We start from the raw sequence: 20,438 nt of genomic DNA on the forward strand, positions 1-20,438 counted from the left end.
CCGGTTCGACCCCATCGAGATCGTCGAGAGGTCTCTTGGACCATATTTGCGCTTGAGTGGCATGTGGCGGCGCGGCTGCATCTACTTACCGAAATTTTGTATGGGGTTGATAGTAGGTACAACAGCACACTACTCGCCGCATACATCTAGATACGTAGGTACAAGAAAGAAGTCAGCGCGCGCCTCGAAAGACAAACTCGCAGAGTCGCACTTTTGGCAGGACCAGGTCAACTCAGTCGAAAGTCTCCTTCGGCGCGGTACGGTTGCGAGTGTGCTCCTCAATCAGTCGGCGTAATCGATTCAATTCGATTCGATCTGTGCGTGTGGTTTATCCCCCTCATTCTTTTGGCTCTATTCTCAAGTGGCTTATCTTAGGTCTTTGGATCAGCGCATTGTTTGATTAACAGTCTGTGATTGCCGTTGATGCAGAAACTTGTGCGTGAAGTTTGATCACGTGTGTGACGTCATTTGCTTCCTGATTTCTGATTGCATAACCCAGAATTTGCGGATCTTGTGGTGCAAGCCTGAAGAAAGTCTCTTTATGGCTTTGTGAAATTCGAAAGGTGTGTATTGAGTGATATCGTGTGGTGTACGTATTGACAAATATTATTCGAGGCTGCAAGTTTCGAATCAAACAACCAAAATGGCTGTGATACTAATTTTAAATGTCAATCAACGGCAAAACTCCAATATAAAAAAGTGCAGCAACATTTCTTCATGAAGAACCATTCCGTCGTTCGTCTGGGTGACCCCGACAAAACTCGTAAAATAATGGTGCAAAACGTGGTGAATGAATGAGCTCGAGGGGCTCTAGGGGGCCCCAGATGAAGATAGCAAGAGCCCCCAAAAACAGGATTACAACTCCGAAGGTCGTCTTACGTGAAGAAAATAAAAGTCAGTCAGCCAGTCAGTCACTCAGTCAATACTGGGTAGTGGCCTGGCGTCTTATGACTCTGACTGACCGACTGACTATCTCTACATAGTGAAAGCCACGGCTAAATGCTTTTTGGGCAGGGTTTTTCTTCTGAATTATTGGCGCACACTGGTTCGTTCGGGGAGTTCAATGGTTTTGTGCCAATGTCATACCGTACAACAAATCATATTCGAAAATTCAATGGAATATCATTGTCAGGTGGTCGCTCGACTATCGATTGGTTTGTGTGAAAGTAAAATCTCTTCGATGGTGGGGACAACGTGTTTGATGAGTTTTACTCAATGTGCTAAGGTCTTCAAAAAAACAAGGTTTATATAGCTTAAAATAACATCTGCGAATATTGTAATCATGTTGAATACTCTTTGGAGTTGAGTATTAGCTTAGGACACATTTTTTTTCCAATACATTATGAATTATGATCAATGTTTATTACCGTACCCAAATTTATCGTATTTCTGTATAATAACAATCTTTCCTGTAAAGTACCAACGTGCATTTGTTACTAAATTTCGGTTATATGTTTGAAGAAGCACATATTTTTTAACAATTTGGGTGACTATTTTCTACAGCCGCACAACTCTGCTTCGGTTAATTGTGAATTTCGTGATTTACTCAATAATACAACGTGGAAATACCAAATAACGATGCCCTAGTAAACAAAAAAGAAGGGATTGATTGAAACATAGAAACATTCTAGAAGAATACTAGACTATTCATTACGATTTTTTTTGTTTATGATGATTTTCGAATTTTGGGATCCATTCTGTAGCCTTGGAAAAATCGATAAGATGGGTTTATTTTAGATGGGATCTTTTCGATCTTTTTATTTTTATTTCTTCTGTATTTCCTATCTTTTAAGATATTGTGCCAAATAATTTCTTCTGTATCATCAGAATCCCTGATAGAAAAAAGTAAACCATTTCAGTGAAATATTAAGTTAAAGATGCCTTTTAGTCATTTAAATTGCTAGCTTGTGGATTTAAATCAACTGTTTAAGTCCTTTTACAGGCCAGTTCTTGAATATTCGAAAATACGGAATGTTCTGAGAACCTGATATAAGTTTAAATTTTACAGAATCATGGCATCTGGTAGCTCTTAATTTCTGATTTCAATGCTCTAAAACATGGGTGGCCAAACCATGGCCCGCGGGCCACATGTGGACGCGACAAACTTTTTGTGGCCCGCGAAGCTCTTTTTGTAAAAACCTAACCATATTCTGTGAATTGAACGTTTTTCTTGGTCTGCATATATCATTTGGATAAATATGTCTGAATCACTGAATCTACACTAACTAAATTCAAAATAAAGATCTAACAATTTCTTTGAATTGATATAAGTCAAAGGGGTAAAAGTTTATAAACACTAATTTCAAGAAAACACGCTTTTGAATTGTAGTGATTGGCCATTTTCCATACATTTTCGAACATTATCAATTCTCTTGCGAACTTAAAAGTATGCGAATATAATTTTGAAAATCTGAAAAAATCAACATTTAGAAATTGAAACATGGAGAATCGTTCGGCAATATTAACTCAAAATCGATCAATTTTACACTTATAGCCATTATAGGCTATGAGGGCCTCATACAATTTTACAAAAAAGGATATCGTCACAGAATTAAAAAAAACAATTACAATTAAAAATTCTGAATGATCAAAATTGTACGGTATTTGACACATTCTCTGTAAATTCCATCACACCTTTTTCGATATTTTCCGATTGGGTTTTGGTGACTACATAACATTGGTATAAAGAGAATTCAAACGGACTCTAGTTTTTATATTGATGAGTTTGGATAGCCTCAGAAAGATAATAAGACCGTTTAAAATCGAAAAATAAATTAAAATTAAAATGAAAATAATATTTACAACAACTTCAACCATTATTAACATAAATTCGACTTCATCAACTTCATCCATCAGAATTGAATAACTTTTGTAAATTATTTTTAAATATCGAAAGTTTGCTTTGTAAATATTTCCCATTTGTTAATTTTTGCAAAGCTTTAACAGAAAACGGTATATTATGAAAATTACACCAAATCCGAATATATTTTAATTGACAACGTGCTCTGTAATAATGAACATCAGTTATGAAAAATTAGACAGGATTTGCAGTTGGGTAGTAGAATTCAACTAGCACCAGTTTGGTACTGATAAATCTATCAGAAAAAAGAAAAATTTACATTACTTATGATATAACAAAAGTTTGTTAAAAATTATTCTTTAAATGTCAAAAGCTTGTGAACGTTACTTTTTCATCCATTCTATTCTGTGTTTTTTTAAATCCTCGACCATTTTTTTCTAATGAGAATGGTAAACTTGAAAACTTTGGATAAAAACGATCACTTTTTATATTTGGAGAACATAAAACTGACTAAATGTCCATTGTAGTCACGCGATTTTTCCTTTTTTGGGATAGATAAACCGAGGAGGTTTTAAATCCCTTGAAAAGATTGACGTACATACATAAGTTGGGAGGGGTTATTCATTTCGTCTGGCGTAATATTTCCACTATTTTTCAAATGGAGCAAAACTTGTGAAAATATACAAGTTACAAAACTGATTTATTAAGATACTGTATGCTCGATGTGACAAAGGTAAATGTTTTTTATAGCGTTTTAAAAAATCTCTTATTATTTTTTTTTTAACACTCTAGAAAAAAAATTTTTTGGGCCGCCAGCCGATCTCAGTTCTGAAATTTGGCCCGTCTGTTGAGAATGTTGGCCACCCATGCTCTAAAATCAATCACTTTATTGTTAAAGTAAAATTTCTGTAAACTTTATGTAAAATTTGTCGGTAATGCTAGTTTCTTGAAATGAAAAAAGAATGCTCTGTTTGTGACGTTGTAGCTAGTTTCTCTATTTTGTATGTAGAGAATTTTCCAGTTCCCATTTACTGGGATTTCATTTGCATTGCGTGAGTACAAACTTTAAAAAAATAAAATTCTCCGAACAAATTTTCGCATTTTTTTCATACAAAACTTCATTTACATTCATCTAAATCCCATTTTAAAAATCTGCACACGTTCTGTCGTTCGATTTGTCGAAAAAGGAAATTTTTTAGACTACAGGGTTTTAGAAATTTTATAAAAATTGCAGTTCCATACCCCTTAATCAAGTCCGATTGAGCTGAAATATTGCAAAGTTAAGATTTTGAGTCAATCAACAAAATGCATTTTGTCAGTATTGAAATTGGACATCATCATTTAGCCGGCCACCCTGGTGTAGGTACATTTAAAATATGTTTTATTAACCTTGCAAGAAAAAAGAAATTAAAATTAAAGATTTAAGCAAAGAAACAAATAACGTTTCAGAGCTGGATATGACTGATTTGGATGCGCTGAATACAATTATCCATTATTAGGACTTCAACCAAATCGTAACGAATATAAAAAATGACGCTAAACTCAAGATGCACTGTGATTTTTTAATCAATTTAAATATAAAATCATGCGAAATAATTTGATTTAACTTTTAAGTCATGTATGCAACTGTCTTGTTAAATTGAGTAACTCGCAATCAGATTTCTCAGTTGTGAAAAGAAAATTAATAAGTAAAATGATAGAAAAATTTACGATCACAAAGTTTTAAAGTTGATAATTAATCTCACCAAAGATAAAAATCTTGTACCAAGCATAGCATAGCATAGCAAAGCAAAGCATAGCAAAGCATAGCATAGCATAGCAAAGCATAGCATAGGGTGACTACACACATCTTGAATTGGCTGATACACCAAGTACAACTAATAATCAAAAACAACACAAGATGCCAAAATGAGTACCTGGACTGAATACTCATTTCAAGCGTTGGTATTGAATATGAATGTACACCGCGAAAAGTCAATATAATCATTTTAGGGACGATCTGAAACAGCTTAATAAAACTTTTCAGGTTCAGAGAACTCATACGACCCAGAATGCTGTGTTCAGAATGGTGGAGAAGAATTATTTATTGGGAATCCTACTTGGCAATTAGGATTGATGAAGAAAAAAATTAAAAAATACCGACTAAATAAAATGTTAGATTACTCAAAAAAGAGCAATTGTATAGTAAAAAAAAGGAACGAGCTCACAAATCTTTGGATATCTGTGATCATGATGTACATATTGATTTGGATATGAGGTGCTACGATGCTTTAATCATCTCCAGTGGGGCCGATAGTCTAGTTCTCTAGGATTGCCGCGTCATATTTTTCACGGCTTCATCCCGGTATGAATTTCTTGTCCATCCTCAAATATATGTACATTGTTTCGAATAACTTCGAAATCAACATAATCCATCAACTTCTTGAATAACTCCTTCAATTTGCATTACTTTAATATTAACACGCGCACGAGGGAACTAAAGAATTTTTTTTTCTTTTTGGTCACAGCAATCAGTGTTTTTTTTTATTTTCATCGTTTGCTGTTCCCAGCATTAATTTTTCAATGTTAATACCTAGTTTCTTATTATCTTTCCTTAATACGATTTTTTATTTCAATATCATCAAACAATATCATCACTGTTACATCACTACCGAACTTCGATAGAATTTAGACATGTCTCTTTTAAAAGAATAGAACATTTTCTCGGGGCCGAAATAAACACGACCAACCACGATAACTTTTCATGGCCAACTCACAAAGATAAAAAAAAAGTTGTACCTACATGGAAAATCATAATTTAAGAAAAACTATTTAAGAAATTACCAATCATAGTTACTTCGTGGAAAAGCTTTTTGTCATAAGCCCTATTAAAGGGTGATACGGTCAAAATTTGGTCAATATCAACTTGACGTATTTCTTTCAATTTTGCATTTAAAAAACCTGAACACCCCTCATTTTGAAGGTGTTGCTTCTATTTTGATTTTGGAATTCGCTCTTCAGTTGTCAAAATGCCGTCCATCGAAGAAGAGCAGCGTATGAAAATTTTGCTCGCGCATCGCAAAAATCCGAGCTACTCGCACGCAAAGCTGGCAAAGTCGCTAAAAATTGCCAAATCAACCGTAACAAATGTAATTAAAGTGTTTGGGGAATGTTTGTCGACAGCCAGGAAGTCTGTATCGGGGGGAAATTGAAAACCGGAAGCCGCTCAGACGACAAAGAGAGTTGCCGGTAGTTTCAAGCGAAACCCTAACCTCTCTCTCCGAGATGCCGCAAATAAGCTGGGTGTATCGTCTTCAACCGTGCATCGAGCCAAAAAACGAGCCGGACTATCGACTAACAAGAAGGTAGTGACTCCAAATTGCGATAATAAACCAAATACGACGGCCAAAGTGCGATCCCGGAGGCTGTACACGACGATGCTGACGAAGTTTGACTGCGTGGTAATGGACGACGAAACCTACATCAAAGCCGACTACAAGCAGCTTCCGGGACAGGAGTCTTATACGGTAAAAGGAAGGGGAAAGGTAGCAGATATTTTCAAGCACATGAAACTGTCAAAGTTTGCGAAGAAATATCTGGTTTGGCAAGCCATCTGTACCTGTGGCTTGAAAAGCTGCATTTTCATAGCTTCCGGGACTGTCAACCAAGAAATTTACGTGAAAGAGTGTTTGAAGAAACGTCTGCTGCCTTTCCTGAAGAAACACGGTTGTTCCGTACTGTTTTGGCCGGATTTGGCATCTAGCCATTACGGTAAAAAGGCCATGGAGTGGTACGCCGCCAACAACGTGCAGGTTCCCAAGGACAAGAACCCTCCTAACACGCCAGATCTCCGCAAAATTGAGAAATACTGGGCTATTGTCAAGCGGAACCTAAAGAAGACCAAAAAAATTGCTAAGGACGAGCAGCAGTTCAAAGCAAACTGGCTTTCTGCGGCGAAGAAGGTGGACAAGGTGGCTGTACAAAATCTGATGGCAGGGGTTAAGCGTAAGGCCCAGCAATTCGGATTTGGAAAAAAAAATCGGAAGCCTAACTGAATATTTTTCCTTAATTTTATACTAATAAAACTTGAAAAAGAAATTTAGTTTGATTTTTTAAATAAACGATTTCACCGATTTACACGCGTTTTCTCTCGACCAAATTTTGACCGTATCACCCTTTAATCGCTAATTTGTCTGTTCCGTTTTTGTTAGATAATTATTGCTTTCATTTATTTTTTTCACCAAACTTTTGTACTGGCAGATAGACTAACGTCATCACAAGTAATCAGTCAAGGAAGAATGCTGATATATGCTTTTTTCTAGTGTCTGGAGTTAAATCGCTAATTAGTTCGCTACTTTTTTGTCGACAAGTTTATTCGCTTACGGGATTTCTGTTGAAAAAAGAATAAACAAACTATACTATGTGCAATTATTCTAGCAATAATGCTGATAAATGTTATTTTCTATAAAGTGATGGATTTTTTCAGCCGTAAGTTCTCCAGAAATAAAGTTAAAAAATAAATATTAAAACAAAAATGTAGCGGACTAACTAGCGAATAGCGTTTTAATGCCGACCTCTGCTGAAACGGAATGAATGATTGATGTGTGTTTGTGTTTCAAAGTCAAAAAACTTCAGCAAACTTACTTTTTATCAAAATTGATTGACTAGAGGAAAATATAATTGTCGTATGAAAGCATTCGTCCACATTTCTAAAGAAATCGGAGTTTTTGTTCTTGCGTTTCTTTTGCTGTGAAAACTTTTGAAATCTGCCACATTGAAACGTAGCTTCGCGAGAACTACTATCACAGAGAACAGACGTCACAAGCTAGCCCACGAAACTTGTGTAAAAATCCCAACACCCTTTTTGAACTAATTTTTGTTTTTTGGCTACGATTACGCCTTTTCGAAAACTGGGCACTTAAAAGTTGATTTGTAACTCTTGAACGGCGCAATAGATGACACTGTTTGCAGTCAGTTTCTAACGTATTTTTTTGGTGATAGCATTTGAAATTTTACACACTTTTTTGACGGTTTTTTGTTCGAGCTTGTACGTCTGTTTTCTGTGCTACTATGAAGAATTTTCGCAAAAGGCTTTGATTAGTATCTCAAATATAAGAGATTGAATAAACAAGTCCAAAAAGCTAAATTTTCAAACAACTACTGAATCACATAATTGAAAAAAAAAACGCATTATTTTGTCAGTTAAACGTGTGATTACCGGTCTATCTTTGATAGGGAATATGAATAAAAGACATGAGAAGAAACAAAAAAATCACGTTTAAAGGTTAAAATGACTGCGAAAACATTATGCACTGTGTATTAGTATCACAACTCGATCATTTTATGTTAGCGTGATTTTCCCTGATTTTTATTTTCAAGCTCCCTGAATTTTGGAAAAAAAATGTTGGCAACCCTGCGCGTGGTGCGAAACAATAGAATTCCAGCATATAGAAACGAGATTTAGAAGGTGAATCTTTGATTTGCATTTTGATGCCTTTTAGCCTAGACTGGTAACTGAATTATAAAAATATTTATTTTAAAAAATTGGTGATTGTCCGAAGAAGATTTTTAAACCAAAACAGTATAAAGTTTGTATGTGATATCATTGAGCCAATCCGTCATTCCCCCTAAGGGTCCGGCGCCGATTGACCGACGCATAGGGCTGAGATAAAAGATCTCCACTGCTGGCGATCCGGAGCCAGCGTCTTCACTTGCTGCCAGCCAAGGCTCTCGTCAACTTTGGAATTTCAGCGGTAATTCTGGGATAAATTTTTTACGACATCGGAAAATGTCAAAACTTGTACATCTAATGCTCGACTTTTTAATTTTCTAAGAGAATCAAAAACAATAAAAAACTATCTCACGGTTTGAGAAACTATGTCAACATCATTTTGTTATGTTTAATAACCCATTGAATTCTCAAATTTCACTAAAAATGTTCCAATCAATTTTGAAAATTTGTTATGTCTTATGTTATGTCTTATTTGAAACATCTAACACTTTAGAAACATATCAATTCAATTTAGTATTGCGGGTATTTCAAAATTGACAAATCGATTCAATTTATATTTTGCACCAATATTTGCTTCCTTCGAAACGACTGCTCCAGCCCAGTGTGCAAGGACAGAATGTGCGCTGGGTGTGGAAGCTGCACGCCGATCGAAACCGACGACGAAGAGTTCGTTGTGCTCCCCTGGACATTATGTAATCCTTCCAACAGCGGACGAATGGCTCTCGATCAATGGTGGTAGGCTGCAATCTATACGCAGACTTCTTGGCCAAAGAAGAGATCAAGAGACCAAGACGACGACGGCAATCGTCCGTCAATAAGAGCGTCATTGGCCTGGCCTGGTCTGGTCTGGTCCGATGACGATGCGACGTCACACCTGAACTCTCTAGCCAGCCACCTAGGCTCTTGGTCAGTCACTCGGTCAGTGTGCCAGTCAGTGGTCAGAAGTGGCTGGACTCCGACCGAGACTGACTGGACAGACGAGACAATCTTGGCAGTGAAAGAAGCAAAAAACGAGAGGGAGTCTCAGCAAAAGCAAAAGCTGCCCAACACAAATATGCGCATATTTTGCGCCAATGTTGACCCAAATATTACGGCGAGCGCGCGCATCGATTTCGTATTTGGCTGACTGTGCTGCACCAATCTTCTTTCTTGCTCTCTTATCCCCCGGTCATCTCATCCGCCTACCCCGCACCCGCCTACACAAACAAATGTGAATGAATCGATTGCGCAGAACATCATCGAGGCGAGATCCATTCAAGTGGTCGGCTCGATGGTGGAATGTGATTGTTTTCCTTCTGCACTTTTCAATGATGGCGATGATGACAATCAATGATGCTGGTGTGGTACCAACCAAGTGATCTTTTGTCGGCTGTTGTTTTGATGATTGGGCTCCACACCATCATGCATGGGGTGATTCTACTAAATACGTCTCAACCTCCACCCCAATCGACGATGTCCGACAAATTGGTGATAATGGATTGGCAATTGTGAAACAGTGAATTCCTGCAGCAACACCAAAGTCGCAGCCCGATTGGGACAGACAGAGCCGTGAGTGAGCCAAGTCAGTCAGTCAATCAGTCAGTGGATGGATGGATGTGGAAATTCTATTGCGGATCTTCGCATGCATGAAGGATCCGGCTGAAGTGTCTCCATTTGTACGACCTTAAAAATGTTTGATACAATAGTTAACAATCTAAGATCACAGTCTTGTATTGAATTCAAAATATCCTCGGTATTGATATTTACTTGACAGTACAGCAGGAATATAGAACAAAAAATGGACAATTGAAGATCGTCACTGTACGGAGTTGTGATTCCTTTATAGAGGATAAAAATGTACCGTAGACTTATTATGTATCAAAATATACTTTTCACGCCCTGAGGTGATCATTGACGGTTTTTAATGGACTCTTTAATCAGTTAAAACTAAAACAAAACGAAGAGATTATAATTATTATTTATTGTACATCATCAGATCACATATTGATTCTAATGAAAAAAAAAAATTAAAAATTAAAACTAAAGACACTACAAATACAATTGTCTACACAAAACTTAAAGCTTTAAGGATTTTTCTTTGGAATGCATCCCTTGAAACGTCAAAATCAGAATGTTCGGAGTAGCGGTTGAATGTCTTGATTACACCAATAAGTGCTGTGTTAGCCCCATAATTATTCAAACGAAGAGGGACGCAGAGCTGGACATCACGATTTCTCAAACCACGTGGTCGTATGTTGAGTTGAAGACCTTCCAACTGTGCGGGACAATCAGTTCTGGATGAAAGCAAATCAGCTACGATAGAGGCTCGTGCGGCGGTCCTGCGGGCTTGCAGCCTGTCGATGTCGATTAAGCGACAGCGGCTCTCGTAGCTGGGAAGTAGGAACGGGTCTTGCCAGCTCATGTGTCGAAGGGCGAATCTCATAAAGCGCCGTTGGATAGCCTCAATACCAGGGCACCAGATAGCAGAGACGTATTCAAGGATCGAACGAAAGAAACTGCAATAAAGACTCTTCAAACAGTAAATATCTTTGAAGTCTTTCGCCATGCGGAACAGTAGACCTAGGCTTCTAGAAGCTTTATCAACGATGTAATTGGTGTGAATCTTGAAATCCATCCGTTTGTCAAGAATGACACCACCCAGACAACCAGAAGTCGTATTTTCTTTTACAGATTACATCGTATAGAATGTTATTTATACTCATTTTCGTATATCTGCACCTGCAATGTGCGGTCCATGCATATTCTTTATCGTATTTAAAACCATTGCATGATTTTATTACGACAAGAAGAGACACTCGTATTTATGTACATATGAACTCGATCTTTGTGTACGACAATTCGCAAAAAATCCGTGAAACGACCGATATACGGTGATCAGCAGTGACTGAGAGATTTTGTCGTGCTATGCATAAAATAATTCGTAATAATGTACATGCAATCGTATACCTTTGCAAACTAATTCGCATGTCTGATTTTCGTAAAATGTATTTGCTGGCAATCGTAAAAGAATACAAAAAAGTTCAATAAAATCGTTTATAATAATGGAACATCGATGATTGGAATCGAATTAAAGGAGGCTTCAAAATGTTGGTCTATTTTTAGATCATCGATGACGTGTTTTACGATTTAAAAGATTTAAGTTAGAGAAATATACGATTTGCTTTTGGTTTAATGCCTTTGAAGCAAATCCCCTTGAATTTATATATTCCAGATAGCGTCGAGGAACCATCATGAGCTGCAGATCGTATGGTCAGGGGATCAAGTCCAGGAACTAACAATAAAATCAGCAATCAGGCAAATAATAAATTTGTACGATATAAACTTGAATTTGACAGCAAAAAACGCATTTCTTTGAAATAATCTTATTCTTATTATTTTTATGGATGAATAAACTGATTGGTTTAAAGTATAAAAAAAAATAATAAACTTATTTTTATTCAACTGACGGAAAATGGGAGCTCTGCACTCAAGTCGCAAAAGACGACCAAATAAGTCATCAAACTTTCCATATTGTTACGAAAAATGTCGTATATTACAACCTCAATCATCTATATGATGATGTAAATTGTCATAGTATATTCCAAAAAGAATCAGGGTAGTCGTAAATGATGCGTATGACAAGTCGTGCAAATCGTAATTTAATACAATCCAAATCAGAATATGTTTGCTAATGTACCTATATGGCCTCCAAAATGATACGTATATACTGGTTTTGCTACATTATATACGATATGTTTACACGTATATTTGCATGTATATTTGCGTTGCAAATTCGAAATACCCACCAAATGGTTGTCTGGGCAGGATCTTTCACGTGCTCAACTCGAGCAATAGCCTCGTCGCCGAGAAAATACACTGCATTTGATGGAAGTCGCTTACGGGAAAAAGAAATTGCTGCGCATTTACTACGATTCAAGGGCAGACAATTGACATCGCACCAGGAGGCGAAGAGGTTGAACTGGTCCTGCAGGAACTTGGCATCGTCAGGGCCGGAGATGGGATAAAACAACTTCAGGCCGTCTGCGTAAGCTAATTTTGATCCATCAAGGAGCAGCATCGAGTCGTTGAAATAAATCAAGAATAGTATTGGTCCTAAATGGCTCCCTTGAGGCACTCCAGAGGTGGCGAAAAACTGGTTAGAGAAGGATTCTGCCGTTCGGACAATAAGTTTCCGACCTACCAGGTAGCTGCGAAACCATTCCAGTAGAGACCCAAAAAAACCAATGCGATCGAGCTTGGCGATAGCAATTTCATGATTCACATTGTCGAAAGCGGCTGACAGGTCGGTGAAGATGGCGTCTGTTTGGAATCCTGAAGCAAAACTGTCTTGCACCTTAGACGTAAACACCAGCAGGTTTGTAATCGTAGAGCGCTTAGGCATGAAGCCATGTTGATCATAAGAAAAATATGGTTTGCAGTACGAGAAGATAGGGTCTAAAACAACCAGCTCAAATAACTTGGCAATAGCGCATAAGGCAGAAATACCGCGATAGTTGTTGACATTCCTCCTGTCGCCTTTCTTGTAGACCGGAAACATGTAGGTTTCTTTCCATATAGGGGAGAACGTAGACGTGTTGAGCGATGCTTGGAAGATTCGTTTTATAGGTGTTAGCATATGTGATATGCAGCGCTTCAAACAAGTGACTGGTATACCGTCCGGTCCTGCAGAATAACTGTGTTTCAGCTTCATTGCGAAATTATCAAATGAAGTGCTCAAATGAGGGACGTTGCTTGTTGCACTATTTAACTGCTGGCTGGTTGCCTTGGCTATTACATGCTCTATTTCCATGATAGTCTTTGGGCAGAAACACAATGCACGCGAGCGAGCGAGCGAGCGATTTTTGAATGAACCTGAAATGAATTTCGCGCGAACATTTTTCAGGATCGTTCACAGTGCACGCGACGAACGGGATGCGATTTACACTGAGAAAAAACTTTATGGATAATAAAGAAAATAATATTTATGTAAATCAATTTATAGGGAATTGAAAGAATAATTTTTAAGAGGTTATTTTTGTTTAAATAATTATAAAATAATTCGTATGTGACATTCAATTAAAATTTTTAACAGCGTCATAAAACCATTCAATTATTTTAATTGCCGAATCCACAAACCGAAGTTTTCATCGCTATCAGCGCCGGCGACTTTCACTGACGTCAAATCATGTTGACCCGAAAAATCCACGTCACGTGACTCGCGGAATAAGCACCAAAGATTTTATTTCAGAAGCACTTTAATCAAAGATAAATTTGTTCTAGAGTCATATTTATTATTTAATTTTATCGTTATCCTTGCTCATGTTACAGATTGAACAAGTAAAATTTACCTTTTTCTGGATATAAATGTTCTGTGCTCAGCAGTTGAGTGTTTTCTTTGGTTACAGATGTTATGATGCTATAAATTTTTTCTAGGAGTTTTCATTATGAGTCCAAGCAACTGATTTTGATCTGGCAGCTGCGTTTCTTTTCCAGTCGACATATTTTGAACTGTATAATCATGTTTATAGTAATTTAAGATGAAGGGAAATGATAAATAACCATTTTTGCAGCTAGTACTCCAAATACTTTTCAGCTAATCTACTCTTGTTTTAGATATTTAAAACAATATCCATATATCAATTTCTCTACACTCAGAAATGAAAAAAATATAAAAATATTATTGTCAATTGCATGAATTTTTAGACTATTGAGAGAATCTGATTTGACAGGTAACAACTCCGCACTCACTAACACCATCACATTCTTTATATAAACTATCATGTGCTAAAAGTTGAAAAGGGACTATATGAAAAAAGGACCAACATCATGCAGAGTTCAGTTACTTTAAATTATTTCTACAAAAAATCAACTTTCATACGCACCGTTGCCGTCTTCAACAAACTGCGCAGATTGCACCTATTTAGACCCCCGTGCAAATAATTTGCGCACAGTAAAATCTGCTCACAGACCTTTACATAGACAATGACACATATCGATATTCTTTACATCTTTGGATAAAATTGAATTAAAAACAATTGCGACTGGTGTGTCAGTAAAAACTGTCAGTGAATCCATAATTTTTTGGCTAATTTTTCAGTAATTCGAAAAACGCCCGAATTGTTGAGGGAGAATTGTGATACGTCTTTTGAGCGTAGAACACCGTCAACTTGTATAGTGTATCTTTAGCTAAAAGCTATTAATATTTCATTAGCAACATAGAAATTCAGTTATTTTATCCGACTTACAAATTTCGTAACCTCAATTTTCCTAATTCTCCTTCCAACAACTATATCCAACACACTCGCACGTGCTACAATCAGGTAAGTACAATTTAGGTAAATATCATTGTTTTAATTTAATTTTACTTACAATAATATTATTTCTTTTCTATTTCAGATTCCAATGAACTCTATCGCGTGGACAATTCAATGCTATCGTACTTCCTGTTGACTTTGTGAATTCTACTCAACTGATTTTAATATTGTTTACTGTCATCATCATTCGTTCTCAATCATCATCATAAACTAAACACTCTGAGAAAAGCTCCTATCAATTATCCGACAGTTGAGATACAATTTCAAACTACCTACTTATTCTTAACTACTTTTGTTTAATTATTGATCGGCTAACACGAATAATGCATGATTTATTTGTTCCACTGACATTCTTGTACCCGAATGTACAGGATGCATTCTGTTTTCTGTTCGTTTCTTTTCATATGTTGATCGGTCAATTTTCGTTATTAAACTCCTTGGTTCGCATTTAATAATAATTTTCGCCAAAACAATAACGATTATGCCGTTTGGAAATGTGATTCGAAAATCAGAAGCAAGCAACGGCTGATTTGAAAAACTGACACGGGTTGTCTATGTGTGCGTCAGTGCGAAAATATTTCTGCGTGGAAATTATTTGCACAGGAGTCTAAATAGGTGCAATTTCCGCAATATTTTTCAAGCTTTTTCAAGCTTCACCGTGCCCACTCACTGAGTTATTTTTCAGCGTGTAATAACTGAAATATTTCTCGTCGAGAAATATCTCGGTTATTAAAATTTTTAGAAATATCTACGGCAGTGACATCTGGTGGTGGAGATCGGAATGAAATTCAAAGCGACAGTTGCACAAAAGAATTATTGCTAATTTTCTTTGGTTATTAAAAATAAAATTATTTCACTTTTAACGTTTTATTTGGAATCATTTAAAATAAAATAAAAATCAAAATGAACCACAAATGTCAACCTAGTCAAAATTACACATTGACGAACTTAGGACCTTGGACCACAGTCGCCTGTCTCGGGACTTTAAAAGATTTCGGAGCTACTCAAGCGTTATCCAGTACAGTGAAATTGCCTCAGGTTGCTCTGAAAATTAAAAAAAAAAACAAAATGATTTAATAAAATGCATACACCTAATGGCAATGACACTTACCTGATATACAACAACTTCGACACCAAGCGAAACGATCGAATCGTCAAGAATTTTATTCTCGAGTTCCGGTGTCATGTGAGCAAGCTTAGATTCATTGAAATCGATTAACAGATGAATCTGCGGATCATCGGAAACCGACAAGAATTCTGTATCTGAATCGGGACCGGGAGAGGAAAGACAAAATCTTCCATGGCTTGAACAACTTCCCAGCTTTGCTGTGACTCCCGGGAGGTTGGCAGACATTCTCGATTATCGTCGTGTATCAGAACTACCGGAGTTCTATGCTGGCTATCGAACCTTATCGAACGAGTTCCTTCCAATAATAGCAACAACAAACAGCAACTGCCAAAAAAAATGAAAAAAGTGACAGCTTGAAATGTTTCGAATATAAATTTTAAGCGCAAGGTGATTTATCACTGAGAAATGTTTCCAAAGTATTAAAAATAATAACGCTATACTTATTTTTTATTGACTGTAATAATTTATCGCCTGAAAATTACAGGATAAATACATAAAAGGTATTTTGATATTTTTTCTATTTCTGAGTGTACACTCAGAAATGAATAAAATATAAAAATTATTTCTTTTTATGTATTCTGTAATTACCAGGCCAATATTTTTTTCAGTCCTTTAAAAATAGGTATCGGGTTATTATTTTTTAATACTTTGGAAATATTTCTGCTTGAGAAATCATTCTGTGCATAAAATTTAGAGTGCGAAACATTTCAACCTGTCATTTTGGTTTTCTTTTTCTTTCTTTTGTTGATGGATCGATGGCATTTTGTTTTGATCGTCGCGAATGTTTTGATTTTGAAACATGTACGACGCATCCACAATGGACTCGGAAAATTGGTGACCGCTTAAACAATATGACCGTCAACTGGAACGGAAAACCAGTGTCGATGCACGGCCGACCTCACATGGTCAGTTTTTCAGTGCATAGAACAAAAGTAAATCCGGTGGAAACTTGGATACCTCGTGCACATGCAATTCGATCAAACGGATCTCTGAAGTGAAGGAATTATAACCTGTTGAGAATCATAAGAGTGCCGCAAGTCCCAACCGGGTGCTGCATGTTAAGGTGGGTGAGCGTATTTTCAAACGTAAAATTATATTCATGTATTCATGGGAACGAAAAATCCGTATTTAAATAATATATTTTCACAAAACTTCAACCATAAAAAATTAAGAAAAAATAACTTAAGAACTATTTACTTATTTCCAGATACATCAACAACAAATTTGGACGTCTTTCGAGGACATGTGGAGAACCTGATGGTTCAATTCTTCCACAATAAATTAATACTAATGCGGATGTCGTGGACCTCCCTATGGTCAGTTTTATGGTAATCATCACTAACAAGTGTACTCAATGCGCAAATTAAACAATTCTTTCAGGAACGCTATTACCGCATGCATGATTCGTTTTCAACGAAAAAATTAAATAGTGATTATGTCGACAATTTCGAAATATCTGAAAGAAAAATTTTATATTCATATTGTATGTGATTTAAAAATGTTTAAAATAAACTTGAAAATTCTCAAATATTTGAAAAATGCATAACAATTCTCTTATCAATGAAATAATCCTGAAAAATAACCACCGATTTAAATTCCATTTAATTCACCACCACCAGATGTCACTGTCGTAGATATTTCTCAATGCATAAATTTTAATAACCGAGATATTTCTCGATGAGAAATATTTCAGTTATTACACGGCGAGAAATAATTCTGGAAGTGGGCACGGTAAAGCTTGAAAATACATGAAAAATAATAAATTTATATTTTTTTCATTTCTGAGTGTAGGAAAAGTTGTTTTATTTGTTCTTTAAAAAAAAGGAGTTTTTGTTTTTCGGAGAAAATTATTTTTTACAAACCATCTTATTTATTTTGGCATCAAAACTTCACGTTCTTAAATTATTCAAGCAATTAAAAATGGAATGAAAAATTTTTGGATCGTGCGAGACCTGATGACCACGCAATTTGTCATCGGAATCTCCAAAGGTTTCAAATAATTAGAGAAAAAACGCGCGCCGGTATATGGAACATGCATCTTATGCAGCTTGGCGAAAAAATAAATTCACAATGTTTAATTTTTTCCCCGAAGTAATGTGTTTTTTACAGCACAAAGAACATTCATCATTTCAAATTCACCGTGCTGCAAAATAATACGAATTTCTCTTCAGAATTTGCTGGTCACCATTTCGTCCATATACTGGACAAACGACAGGTACATGCTGGAAAAACTTTGTCATCATTGAAATTGACCTCTGCTTCGAATTTATTTAAAAAGTTAGTCGAGGAAAATCGTTTTTTTTTATTATTTAAAAATAACGCGATATATTTTCAAATAAAACTGCCGAGAAATAATCTCAGTGCAGGTTCATATGAAGTTTGGGTGAACCAAAACAAAGTATTCACGCGACTGCTGCGACGGATAATTTTCCGAATGGTATTTCGCGCGAGTAGTACGAATCGCGTCGCTTGCACTGTGAACGGTCTCACAGTTTTCAACGTGTTCAAATGAGGTGCGATTCTTCGCGCGAATCGCTCGCTCGCTCGCTCGCGTGCACTGTGTTTCTACCCTTTGAGTCTAGTATGATTCCTAGATATTTCACCTGTGATTCGAAGTTTAGCACTTCCCCATCTACTGTTAGAGTTTTTAGTGCAGTTTTTCGTCTCGTAGTGAATGCCAGGGCCGTAGGAAGAACCGACCCATGGAAGGGAGGAGGGGGGGGGGGGGGGGGTTGGTGACTGATTTTTACCTAAGATTTTTTGCACAACAACGTACGAATAAAAAAAAAAACAAATTATGTTTGTTACTATATGATTATTCATTTTTAAGTTCTCATTCAAAGTTTTTGTATTAAATCGTTTCTTTAGAAAAGTGGTCCTTAGCCTAAAAGGTGAACTAATTATTTTTTATTTAACCTTTAGAAACAAAACTTGGAATTTTCTTTCATCGAAGGTTGAAATTTATGAATTTGTTTAAGAGTTTGGTAGATCAAAATTATTTGATTTGAGCATAAATTAATTTCTTTTTAGGCTTGCCTTCTAAAAAAAAGTTATTCTATGCTCAAATCAAACAAGCCCAATCTTCAAAACTCTTTTGCTAATTCCTAGATTGTAACCTTTGAAGAAAATAGATAAAAATTTCCAAAAAAAAAACAGTAAAGGATAAAAAATTTTCAGATCAAATTTGCTTGATGCAAACTTGAACTAAATTTATGATTCTAACTTGAAATTTAGCTTTAAAAACTGCAATATGATATTGCCACTATCAATAATGTTAAACAATACACCGGGAAAATATAGAATTTGGTGCAGATTTTTTTGGTGAAGATCAGGATATTTAACACGAAATATTTTTTATGAAGAATCAATTCCATAATAAAAATCCTGTGGATTAGTTTTTTAAAATATTATTTGGGTTATTTTGCATAAAACAAAACATATAAAAATAACCCAAATACTTTTTTATATCTGTGATTTTCAGCTAGATTGTGTGTACAAACTAATTCTGAATAAAAAATTTTAAATTCCGTAATTTTTAAGTTCATGTTCTCTTGAATTCCTCTACAATAATATGTTGATTAAAAACCCCATTAACAACTTAAATCTTTTCCTGAATTTTAAATCTTAATTCTGAACCTGGATTCAAAAATTGAACTTTGAATCTGTTTTTGAATTTCGATACGATTTCTGAAATGTACAATAAGTACGATTTACGAATCTTAATTCCAGATCAGAATTTTTTGAGCCAAGTTTTTGAGCCATCTTTCATGAATCTATTATTTAAATTCTGTATCGCTAGTTTAATCTTAATTCATTTTTCAATTATTTATTTTTTATCTGCGTTGTGAATTTTAATCGAAATTTGAATTTTAAATGATGAATCTGAATCTGAGTTTTTAATTCTGAATCATCACTTAGAAGCTTAAAGTGTTTAAAGTTGGTGTTAGATTCAAAGATTAATATTCAGTCCTGAATTTCTATGATAAGGTGTCAGATTGCTCGATAAATAGTATAAATATTCCCGGATATTTAATATTAAATTTAGAAGAAATTCGGTCACACATGTGCCCGGTTTTCGTAGGAAAAGCCCGTATTTTACCGGGTCTGTTCTTATTCTCAGTTTTGAATCAAACTTTTAAAAACAAATTGTGTTGTAAATTATTTTTTACTTATGTGTCCGAAATTTCTGTTTCTGTTCAAGTTTTTCTTGATTTTTGATTAGCAATTCCTTGGTTCCGATCAAAATTGGCCGGTATTGCCTGGATTTTGGTCGATAATTTTGAAATCAAATACCCGGTTTTCCCAGGTTTTCATATAAAACAGCTCGAATTTTTTAGACCCGGATACGTTTTGAAAAAATTCTGACAACCTTATTCTATGAACAAGTGAAAAAATTTAGAAAAACTGTAGCAGAATTTTGAAATTGGGATAGGTTTTTAAAGTTTTTGCATTAGTTTTTAGTCTAGATTGTTACTCTTGAATATCTTCGCTCTTTGATCATAATTTGATTATGGATTTAAAATTTTGAGTGTAGAGTAGAAAACCTCGTTTGCTTTTTTGGATCCTCATGGGGGGGTTTAACCCCCAAAAACTCCCCGTTCCGAACATGCTTTTTAAAAGTCCGAACATGCTTTTTCTGAACTATTTGAAAAATGTAAGGGAATTGAGGGTACAACAGCCATTACTCCATTTTCCAAAGCGTGGGGAGGCTTGAACAACCTCCAT

At 35.7% G+C, this 20,438-nt stretch overlaps 1 protein-coding gene across 1 annotated transcript in view; it reads left to right on the forward strand.

Moving 5' to 3' along the window:
- Nucleotides 1-228: 228 nt before the first annotated feature.
- The window catches only part of LOC129744496 (fatty acyl-CoA reductase wat), a 122,501-nt gene continuing 102,291 nt past the window's right edge, over nt 229-20,438 (forward strand). Inside the window, exon 1 of the mRNA XM_055737033.1 lies at nt 229-563. The gene's annotated coding sequence lies outside the window, so the exon portion shown is untranslated. The remainder of the gene's footprint in view (nt 564-20,438) is intronic.

Source organism: Uranotaenia lowii, chromosome 2 (assembly GCF_029784155.1).
Source record: "Uranotaenia lowii strain MFRU-FL chromosome 2, ASM2978415v1, whole genome shotgun sequence".
Lineage (NCBI taxonomy): Eukaryota > Metazoa > Arthropoda > Insecta > Diptera > Culicidae > Uranotaenia > Uranotaenia lowii.